This window comes from Capsicum annuum, chromosome 7, assembly GCF_002878395.1.
Source record: "Capsicum annuum cultivar UCD-10X-F1 chromosome 7, UCD10Xv1.1, whole genome shotgun sequence".
NCBI lineage: Eukaryota > Viridiplantae > Streptophyta > Magnoliopsida > Solanales > Solanaceae > Capsicum > Capsicum annuum.
This window is the reverse complement of record NC_061117.1, coordinates 220,820,387-220,832,718: the sequence shown is the minus strand read 5'-3', so window position 1 is coordinate 220,832,718 and position 12,332 is coordinate 220,820,387.

Genomic DNA, 12,332 nt, shown 5'->3' with positions numbered 1-12,332 from the left:
TAGAACTACTTGTCGGTCTTATATTTTTAGATTCCATTCACAATATTGTTTTTATTTATCAACATTGTTAAAAAATATTCAATGTAGATTGTCCCTAACTTTTGCTCTTGGTCGTGCTGTAAATAAAAATGATTATTTAACCGTTACTTGTCATTGGATGGATAGTAATTTCGTGATGCAAAAACGTATTCTTGCTTTTTTATATGATGAAGATCGTAAACATACCGGACAATTTATTGCTGATTCTATTGTTAAAATTGCCAGATATTATGGTATCGAAAATAAAATTTTATGTATTGCTTTTGATAACACTTCTAACAACAAGACTGCTATAACAAAAATAAAATCTACGCTATCTCCGCCCTTGACTGAAATTTTTCATATTAAGTGTGCATGTCATATATATAATTTAATTGTAAAAGATGGTCTTGAGTTTTTTGAGTTTTATATTGAAAAAATTCGTCTTGCCGTTGGTTTTATTCAAGGAAATAATCGTAGATTGAGAATTAGAGAATTTAAAGTTAAATGTCAAGAAAATGAACTTACACCGATTTTGATGCCTGAGGAAATTGATACTAGATAGAATTCTACGTATGAATTTTTAAAAACTTGTTATAAATATAGAATTCCTATTACACTAACTTTTAACCAACATTGCGGTTCATTTGCTGATTCTGCTGTTTGCATGGTACATGATTCTGATTGGGTTGTAATTGATGATCTTGTTAAGTTTTTAGAAAAACTTTATGTAGTTACGGTTGAATTTTTCGGTGCTTATTATCCTACTGTTTGTAATATTTTGGCATACATAGCCGATATTTCTGGTTTGCTCAAAGAAAATAAAAATAAAGAAGGTTATAAAGAAGTTGTTGGCGCCATGTTTACGAAATTTAAAAAATATTTTTTCCCGATTCCCCCTATTTACTTGGTTGGTGCTATGCTAAATCCGTGCATGAAATATAATCATATGTGTCACTTTAGTACTCTTATTTATACTAACTTAGAAATAAATACTAATCATGATTCTGAACAAGTACAACCTGATTTGTGGACGGCTACGACTGATGCAAAGGATTACATAGAAAAATTATATAATCACTATGCTGATTTATTTGATTTAGCAGTACCTACAAATATCACTCCAATTGTCGCTCTTCATCCTCCCGAGGAGCCATCATCTTCTAAAAGGCCAGCACATAGTGGTTTTTCTGATTCGTTTTATGATTTAAATTGTTGCAACAGTGTTGATGAGAGAACTTACACATCAACTTATCAAGAAGAGCTGAAATATTATCTTCGGACGGCACCAGAGGATCGCAGACGACGGATCAACACGTTGGATTGGTGGAGGAGTAATGAAACACAATATATTGTGCTTTCAAGATTAGCTAGAGATATCTTGAATGTTCCAATGTCAACCGTTGCATCAGAGAGCGTCTTTAGTCAGGGACGACAGCAACTTGGAGACAACCGACACTCATTGGGAAGCAATGCAATGAATGTTCTAGTTTGCCTCTGAGATTGGATTAGAGCGGAAAGAAGAAACCAAGGAATGGAACCGGAGCCGAGCGACGAGCTGAAACTTGAAGAAATTATGACTTCACGGGAGAACTCAGCAGAATCAAGTCCAATGCATGGTTTTGCCCCCGTTGACTTCGACTATCCTATGCAAGTTCCCATTAATATTAACTTGAATGAGTTGGAAAAAATGATGCATAATTTATAGATTTTTCATTCATGTAAATTATAAATTTTGGATCATTTTGCAATCAATAAAATTCCCCAAATTCATTCACTCCTTACTCTTTGCTTTTTATTTTTTTTTCATTTAACGATTTAAAATTTTAAATTGAATTTCTAGTTTTCTACTTTAAATTAAAAACTTACTTCTAATATATTATTAATTTACTACCAAATATTATTAATTTATTATATTAAGTAGCATATGTTTTGTATATTTGTGCATATATCTTCTATAGAAGTGTATATTTAACGTATACATGTGTGTATGTTTTATAAATTAGTATATAAGTATATCTATATATATTGTAATGTATATATAATGTAGTATATTTTATAAGTAGTACTATATATACATTGAATGATGCGTATACACGTGTATATATATTCTATAGAAGTGTATATTTAACGTATACATGTGTATATGTTTCATAAATTAGTATATAACTATACACATATATATTGTAATGTATATATATATTATAGTATATTTGATTTAAAGTATTACATATTCATAGAATAGAGTGTATATATGTGAATAGATCTTCTATAGACGTGTATATTTAACGTATACATGTGTATATGTTTTATAAATTAGTATATAAGTATATCTATATATATTGTAATGTATATATATTATAGTATATTTGATTTAAAGTATTACATATACATAGAATAGAGTGTATATATGTGAATAGATCTTCTATAGACGTGTATATTTAACGTATACATGTGTATATGTTTTATAAATTAGTATATAACTATACAAATATATATTGTAATGTTTATATATTATAGTATATTTCATTTAAAGTATTACATATACATAGATTAGAGTGTATATATGTGAATAGATCTTCTATAGACGTGTATATTTAAAGTATACATGTGTATATGTTTTATAAATTAGTATATAACTATACAAATATATACTGTAATGTTTATATATTATAGTATATTTGATTTAAAGTATTACATATTCATAGAATAGAGTGTATATATGTGAATAGATCTTCTATAGACGTGTATATTTAACGTATACATGTGTATATATATATAATTATATATATATATTATAGTATATTTTATTTAAACTTTAAAGTTTAAAGTAGTACATATATATTTGGATGGTGCGTATATATGTGTAATTTTGTATATGTGTATATATTTTTTAAATTCTAATGTAGTATATACTATATATATAGTGTATATATATTGTTTAACGTATTTATAATGTATATAGGTGGGTATTGATAATGTATATTGAAAAAAAGTTTTTTTTTTATATATTTTTGACCAGGTTTGACCGGTTTTTTAAACGGATTTGACTGGGTTTAGATGGGTTTGACCAGGTTGGGTTAAGTGGACCGGGTTAGGGTGGTTTTTGATTTTTTTACTGTTGGGCCCGGTCTGACCCGGCCCACTTAGACCCCAACCCCGATTAAATACACGGGCCGGTTCTGGATTGGCCCGGCCCAGCCCACTTAATAGCCATAATTATTAGTGATGGAGCACCAAAGTTTTCGCCCATGTACTTGTGAACCCTGTTTTTAAGAATAACCACGATTAATTAAAAAAATAATAAATTAATACATTTCTCTGATTAAATATAAATATTAATTTTATAGATTGTTAGTTTTTTATTTTAATAAAATAGTAGGTAATATTTATATTTAGATCAACAAAAATAATGTAGATCTCTGTTTTTATCCAAAATAACGATCTGATCTTTAATTTTTTTCTTAATAGTTAATACATACAATCAAAATATTTTACATCTTTTGAAGTAAGCCTTTTATATGTACGTAGTTGAATTAAAAAAAAATGAGTTGTGGTGTAGTGGTGAGACTACTCTACTCTTAGTTAAAGGTTTCGAATTTTAGCTCTGGGTAAGAAACAAAAAAAGTTTAAAAACAATTAAAGTGTATGAGTGATGAAGTAAATAGAATAAAAGGTTATATTTTAAAACAATAATTTACTGTGATAAATTAAAAATATTATTTTTTTATTTCAATTTTCGTTATCTTTTGTTTGAGAACTTATCTTTCGTACAAATATCAATTTCTTTTAAAAGTTTTTTTAATTTACGTGTCATGTTTAACAAACAACAGATATGAATAATATTTAAAAGTAGAAGTTTTAAAGAATTCAAATAGTTTCAATGTAACCATATTAGAAAGAGGCAAAAGATCGAACCTATACAACATAACACTTAAACAAAGAAAAATAGATTGTATTAACAATCGAAAATCATTATGTACTAACAATCAAAAATCATTATCCTGTGAAATTTAACAAATATTATAAGAAATTTATTATTAATTTAGTGTCTATCGCAAGCTGACTTTTTGATCAATCTCATAGAAATGACTACCAAAATTACTTCGTATCGTGAAGATTTTCTTCATTATACTTATTTTGCAAAAGAATATAAATACATATAAAAAATGCTAAAATTAAGAAAGCATGACCAAATACATAAAAATGAATAGAAAAAGATGAGAATGAAATATTTCTTGCCTTCCAATACTTATGAGAATGAAATATTTCTTGCCTTCCAATACTTCTTTCGTCTTGCATATTATAATTCACGAGGTAAAGTTAGAGAAGAGAAAGAGTGAGAGTCTTCATGAAACAAAATATGAGTTTATATAGCAAAATAGACGAAAGTGATCATAAGACTTTAAAATTAAAGTTTGAGGAGTTATAAATATAAAAATTATGAGAGTTACAAATGTTATTGAGACTTGAGAGTTCAAATTTAAAATGTATGAGTTATGAGTAGTTACTCCTTGTAAATATATTAGATATTAAAAATAAACCTTAAAATATTAAAAGGTATTATTGAAAATCCTACATTTTACTTTTAGCTAAATATTATTTATTCTACCATGCACAAGGACATAAGGCAATAAGAACAATGAAGAATATTTCACAAATAAGCACAAACTAAAATGAATTAAATGATGCTATTTAAACTAATAATTATACCTTTCAATTCTCCATTAATATATATAATAATTACATATTAATCTAGTAACTTATACATAATAAATTATTGTGGTTATTAACAAATTTAATGAAACTTAATAAATAGGATAAATTAAACCTTGAATTATTTGGATGAATTGTGCAATAGATTCAATTAATAGCATTGATAACAAATTAATTAAATATAACTATTTTTAATATTCTATAAAATTTTATAGTAAATTTTTCAGCTTTATAAAATTAAGAAAAAATCTCAAAAAAATCACAAAAAAGATAAATATGATTCTAGGTCTTAGAAGGCAATGCATCAGCAAATGTATAGTCCTACTTTCTCCATAATCAACGAACTAATAAACGTAATATATATTTCTTTTGATAAAAGCAATAGATCTTTAATTCAATATTAAAAAAAATGGACTTTTCTTCATAATCATATTTTGTCAAAATATGTCTACACAAAATTTAAGCTTTATCTCAATTGAAAAAATAAAAAAACTGCACCTTTCTTGGTAATCATATTCAACCAAGATATATCTATACACATTCCATCAATTAAAAAATAGTACTAAAAAAAAACTAAAATTTATTCGCCATTAAATTACTAATATTGTCTGGTAAACTCCCAAGATAAACGGACATATCCGTAACAACCACATAAGAACCTTTATAACTACTTTCAATATCCCCCGACGACGCCTTCCATTGCAGTGACGGCACAACCCACATTTTCAAACGACGACGTGCATTCTTAACCATAACAACAAAAATAATTATCCCATTTTTCTCACCATTTTCATCCCTAAGCCTATAACTCAAAAAATGCAAATAATCTTCCTGCAAAATTCCTCCAATAAAATAGGACGTCGAAACCTTTGCGATTCCAACAGTTTCGACCTCCGAAGTTTTGCATTGAACCTCCATCGTTAGATGACATGCATGCATAGGTATATCAACGATCAATTTCTTGTTCCACATAGAAAAAAATTTACTTTTTTTGTCCATCTTTAATTTGTTGTTTGTATGTTGCATGTTGTAGATTCTGTCTTGATATTTACAAAAGTATTTTTCTTTACTGATTGTTTTCGATTATCAAGAAGATTCTCACCGGATATATATCACTGTTATTTCTAGCAAACGCGATGACGATAATGAATATGGCTAAAGCTTAAAAAGGAAGAGATAAAAGAAAATTCATACAATTTGAGAAAAATGCTTATAACAAGGTTTTTCATGTATTAATATGTTATATATACAATATTTCTGTCTATGTCTGTACTTTTTAAAAATGTTATTTCTCATTTACTCCTATATTAAATACTCTAAAGATATACTCTCTCCATTCTAAATTACCCGTCCCCACTTTCCTAATTTGATTCCTTATTTTACTTGTCTTTTTCATTAATCGAGAAGAGACAATTTTTGTTTCGATGTTTTACCCTTTTCATTAATTACTTTTTCTTCAAATTAAAATGTAAATATCATTTAATAGGGGTACTATGATAAACTAGTCATGTTATTAATTATTTTTCTTAATCAATGCATCATCTTAATTTGAAACGAATAATTTGAGACGGAAGGAGTATTACTTTTCAAGAATCTAATACATACTTATCGGCTTTATTTAAATGTTTGAGCACCTTAAATTGCCATAACTATGCTACATATATATAGCACACGCAAGCTATGTGTGTGCAGGGGCGGACCTACACATAATTTTTGGGTGCTCCGGCACCTATTAATTTTGACGTAGAGTAGGTATAATTACATAAAAAAAATGCGAAAATAGGTATAAATTATATAAAAGCACTCACTAAACAAGAAGTTGGTTAGGTGCACTGACATTTAGTTGGTTAGGTGCACTGTAGTAAGTACCTACACTCTTTAAATCCTGAATCCGCCACTGTGTGTGTACTGTGAGAACTTGGAATTAAACTTTAGAACCCCCAAAAGTGAAAGAGAGTACATTAAGAGTCCAAGCCACAATAATAAAAAATATTTTCAAAAAGGGAAGAGTACTGCAGAAGCCGGAAACAACTATTACTATGCAATTTCAAATAAGTTAGAATCGGCTATATGAATCCTCTCTGACCATACCATTCCATTTAAGCTCGTCATGTTCCAATATTACAATAATGAAAATAAAGGTACAGTTCTATATGAGATAACATTTTTAATTAATATTATTATTTTATCTTATCCATAACCTCATTATTGCACTTTACTTTAATAATTTTTGCTTTAACTTTTAAAAAAGGCACTTTTTCAGAAAGTATCCTATATGTATTATTATGTTTTACATTATTGATTATAATAATGCATAAAGGAATAACTTTCCATCTTTGTATGTTTCAAATCCTTCTATATAAGTGGATATCTTATACATAGTCATAAAAAGGTGAAGAGAAGGAAGAAAAACAGAAACGCAAGAAAAAAAAATTAACATTCTATATAGAAGAGAGATTAATAGTTGAAGGGAGGTGTTTAATTGTGTAGAGCTTTGAACTCAATTTGAGTCTAGAGTATTGAGTTATATTGTGTAGGCTGTTGTATCCTGGAGAGGACAAGTCAAAGAGTGTTACTGCTGAACCGGAGAAACAATTATCGCAGTGGGCTTGTATCTCCTTAAAGAGTGCGAGATATCCACGCCTCAGCCGTTGAAGAAGAAAGAATTTTAAGGAGATTCAAGCCCACTGCGGTAATTGTTTCTCCGGTCCATCAGTAACACTCATTGACTTGTCCCCTCCAAGATACAACAACCTACACAATATAACTCAATACTCTGGACTCGAATTGAGTTCAAAGCTTTACACAATTAAACACCTCCCTTCAACTATTAAACTCTCTTTTATATAAAATTTTAATTTTTCTTTCTTGCATTTTTGTTTTTCTTCTTTCTCTTCACCTTTTTATGATTATGTATAAGATATCCACTTAAATAGAAGGATTTGAAACATACAAAGATGGAAAGTTATTCCTTTATGCATTATTATAATCAATAATGCAAAACATAATAATACATAATAGGATACTTTCTGAAAAAGTGTCTTTTTAAACGTTAAAGCAAAAATTATTAAAGTAAAGTGCAATAATGAGGTTAGGGATAGGATAAAATAATAATATTAATTAAAAATGTTATCTCAATAATTTTAAGGAGATTCAGAGATGGCAACAACTGAAAATTCTGCGGATGTCAAGATGGGAGATCTCAACAAGTCATTCCGGTTCAACGGTACTCACTTCAAGAAGTGGAAGGGTAAAGTGTTTTTCTACTTAAGTCTTCTCAATATTTATTATGTGTTAACTGAGAAGAATCCAAATAAAGTAGATAACTCTTCCATGACTGACAACGAAATTATCTCTTTGGAAGAGAAAGTTAAAAAATACAATAGTGACTCCTTCAAGTTTCGTTATCTTTTACTTAATTGTCTATCAGATAATTTTTATGATTATTATGATAGAACTTACTCTATTGCAAAGAAAATTTGAAAAGCCTTGCAGAGTAAATATAACACTGAGGAGGCGAGAGCGAAAAAATATGCGGCTAGAGGCCAAGATGCACTTATGCAAACAGAAGAGAACAACATCACACCAAAGGTAAATTTTATCTTCATTTAATGCTATCCCTGAAAATAACAAAAATACTACTTTGAAGCCTAAGAAGAAAATATTCAACAAAAATAATGGTAGACATCCCAATAATAATTGTGGTGAGAATAACCACGCAAAAAATCAACATGTACAAGAAAAAAGACCGTACTTTGTCTGTGGCAAAAGTGGGCATATTGCTCGACCTTACAGATATCAGAAACGTGGGCCTACACCTTAGACAAACGTTATCGAAGAACTTTTTGTGGCACTGATAACAGACACAAACATAGTGGTGAATGTTGATGGATGGTGGGCTGATTCTGGTGCAAACCGTCATGTCTGTTATGACAAAGACTGATTTAAAAATTATAAAAATTTTGAGAAGCCCAAAACCATCATGCTTGGAGATTCACACACAAGTCAAGTACTTGGAATGGGGGATGTCGATTTGAGATTTACTTCTGGAAGGGTATTAATCTTAAAAGATGTACTTTATGCTCCTTCCATGAGAAAAAACGTGATGTCTAGTTTTCTTCTAAATAAGCGGGCTTCAAACAGATTATTGAATCTGATGAGTATATAATTGTGAAAAATAATATTTTTGTGGGAAAAGGGTATGCATGTGATGGTATGTTCAAGTTGAATGTTGAAATACACAAAACATCTACTTTTGTTTATATGCTTTCTTCTACTAATTTTTGGCATGCTCGTTTGTGTCATATAAATGAACGTTATGTGGGAATCATGAGTAGTTTAGGATTAATTTCAATGATCAAAAAGAATTTTGAAAAATGTAAAGCTGTAGCAATGCTAAAATCACAAAGAGGCCTCATTACCAAGTTGAAAGAAAAACTGAATTATTAGAATTGATTCATACTGATATTTGTGAATTTGGTGGAATTTTAACTCGCGGAGGAAATAGATATTTTATCACTTTTATTGATGATTTTTCTAAGTTTACATATGTTTACTTAATGAAAAATAAAAGTGATGCATTTGAGAATTTTAAAAATTTTCTCCATGAAGTTGAAAATGAGTTTAATAGAAAAATAAAAAGAATAAGAAGTGATAGAGACCATGAATATGAGTCACTTGAGTTCAATTCTTTTGTAAGATCATTGGGTATAATTCATGAAACTCCTCCTCCTTATTCTCCTGCATCTAACGGTGTAGCAGAAAGAAAGAATAGAACTTTGGTTGAGTTAACTAATGCCATGTTAATTGAGTCGTGTGCACCTTTAAGTTTTTGGGGTGAAGCTCTTTTAACTGCTTGTTATGTATTAAATCGTGTGTCTTATAAAAACATGAAATTAACGCCTTTTAAATTGTGGAAAGGTCATAAGCCAAATTTGGAATATCTAAAAGTTTGGGGTTGCTTAGCCTATGTAAGGTTAATGGACCCTAAAATCTCTAACAACAACAACAAAAACAAACCCAATGTATTCCCACCTAGTGGGGTCTGGGGGGGGGGGGTAAGATGTACGCAGTCCATACCACTACTTCAGGAGAAGTAGAAAGGCTGTTTCCAATAGACCCCCGGCTCAAGACAAGGAGCAATAAACAAATACTTAATAAAGCATGGAACAAGATATTAAGACATAAATATGCCACCCACAAGGAATAATAAACAAAGAATAGTAGCCACATTCGTAATAAGGCATGCAACAAAGTGTCCTAGCAAGAATAATACATCTACCAAGTAATGTCCTACCCCACGATTCAAACTGACACTAGCCTTCTATCCTAATCCGCGTTCTTCAAATCTTCCTATCTAAGGTCATGTCCTCAGTGAGCTGTAACTGCTCCATGTCCCGCCTGATCACCTCTCTCCAGTATTTCTTCAGCCTACCCCTACCCCGCCTGAAACCATCCAACACAAGATTCTCACACCTACGAACCGGGGCATCCGTGCCTCTCCTTATCACATGTCCGAACCATCTCAATCGGACTTCCCGCATCTTGTCCTCTACTGAAGCCACTCCAACCTTCTCCCGAATAGTCTCATTTCTAACTCTATCACCCATATTAAGCCCACATATCCAACACAACATCCATATTTCTGCCACCTTCAATTTTTAAATGTGAGAGTTCTTGACTGGACAACATTTCTCTCCATACAACATGGTTAGACGGACTGCCACCCTGTAGAATTTACCTTTAAGCTTGGGTGACACCTTCCTATCACACAACACCCCTGAGGCGAGCTTCCACTTGATCCATCCCGCCCTAATACGGTGGGAGACATCCTCATCAATCTCACCATTTTCCTGAATCATAGACCACAGATACTTGAAACTATCCCTCTTACACATCGTCTGGGAATCCAGCCTTATTATCACCTCGTCTTCCTGCCTCACGTTATTAAACTTGCATTCCAAATATTCTGTCTTACTCCTGCTCAACCTGAACCCTTTAGACTTAAGGGTCTGTCTCCATAGCTCTAATTTATCATTCACACTCCCCCCCCCCCCCCCCTCCGCGCGTCTCATCAATTAAAACTACATCATCTGCAAAAAGTATACACCATGGCACCTCGTCTTTAATACGCCGTGTCAACACATCCATCACCAGAGCAAACAAAAATGGACTAAGAGTGGAACCTTGGTGCAACCCCATCAAAGCAGGGAAATGCTCCGAATCTCATCTCGCCATCCTCACCTGAGTCTTAGCTCCATTATACATATCCTTGATTGCTCTAATATACGCCAACAGTACCCCACTCACCTCCAAGCATCTCCAAAGCACCTCCCTAGGGACTTTGTCGTACGTCTTCTCCAAGTCGATAAACACTATGTGCAGATCTCTCTTCCTTTCCCTATACTGTTCCACCAGTCTCCGCACTAGGTGAACTGCCTCTGTCGTCGAGCGCCCGGGCATAAATCCAAATTGATTTTTCGAGATAGACACTATCCTCCTCAACCTCAACTCGACCACTCTCTCCCAAATCTTCATAGTGTGGCTCAATAACTTAATACCTCTATAGTTATTGCAACTCTGAATGTTACCCTTATTCTTATAAAGAGGGATCAGAGTACTCCATCTCCAAGCCTCGGGCATTTTCGCCAACTTGAAATTACCGTTAAATAATTCAGTCAACCACCTTAAGCCAGCCTTGCCAGAGAACTTTCAAAAATCCACAGGTATCTCATCAGGCCCCGTCGCCCTACCCCTACACATCCTGCGAACAACCTCTCTGACCTCTTCTACCTTAAAACATCTATAATAACTAAAATCATGACACTCGTCTATGTGCTCCAGCTCTCCTAATACAATAACTTTATCCCCTTCTTCATTCAATAACCTATCGAAGTACATCTGCCATCTCTTCTTAATGTGACCATCCTACACCAATACTCTACCATCCTCCCCCTTAATGCATTTTACCTGGTCGAGGTCACGACCCTTCCTCTCCCTAGCCTTAGCAAGCCTAAACAACCTCTTTTCCCCTTCTTTCTTCTTAAACCCCGCATACAAGATCTCAAATGCTACCGTCTTAGCCGTTGTGACTGCTAACTTAGCCTCTTTCCTAGCTATCTTGTACTCCTCCCTATTATCCCGCTTCTCATATTCATCCTTACTCTCACCCAACTTAGCATATGCTCCCTTATTAGTCTCCACTTTTTTCCTAACTTCTTTATTCCACCACCAATCCTCTCGACGATGGTCGGCATAGCCCTGGAAATACCCAACACCTCACTAGCAGTTTCCTTGATGCACCTAGCCGCCCTATCCCATATTTTATCCACGTCCCCCTGCATTCTCACTCTTCGATTCTTGTCACCTTCTCTCCTATCTCTCTCGCATTTGCTAGCGTAAGGCCGCCCCACTTAATTCTAGGTCTACTCTCCTCACCTATTCTCTTCTTCTCTTTCTTAATACCTAAGTTCATTACCAAGAGCCTATGCTGAGTCGAAAGATTCTCACTCGGGATGACTTTACAATCCTTACACAACACCCTATCCTCTTTCCTAAGCAGCAAAAAGTTAATTTACGTCTTGGCTATCGCGCTTTGA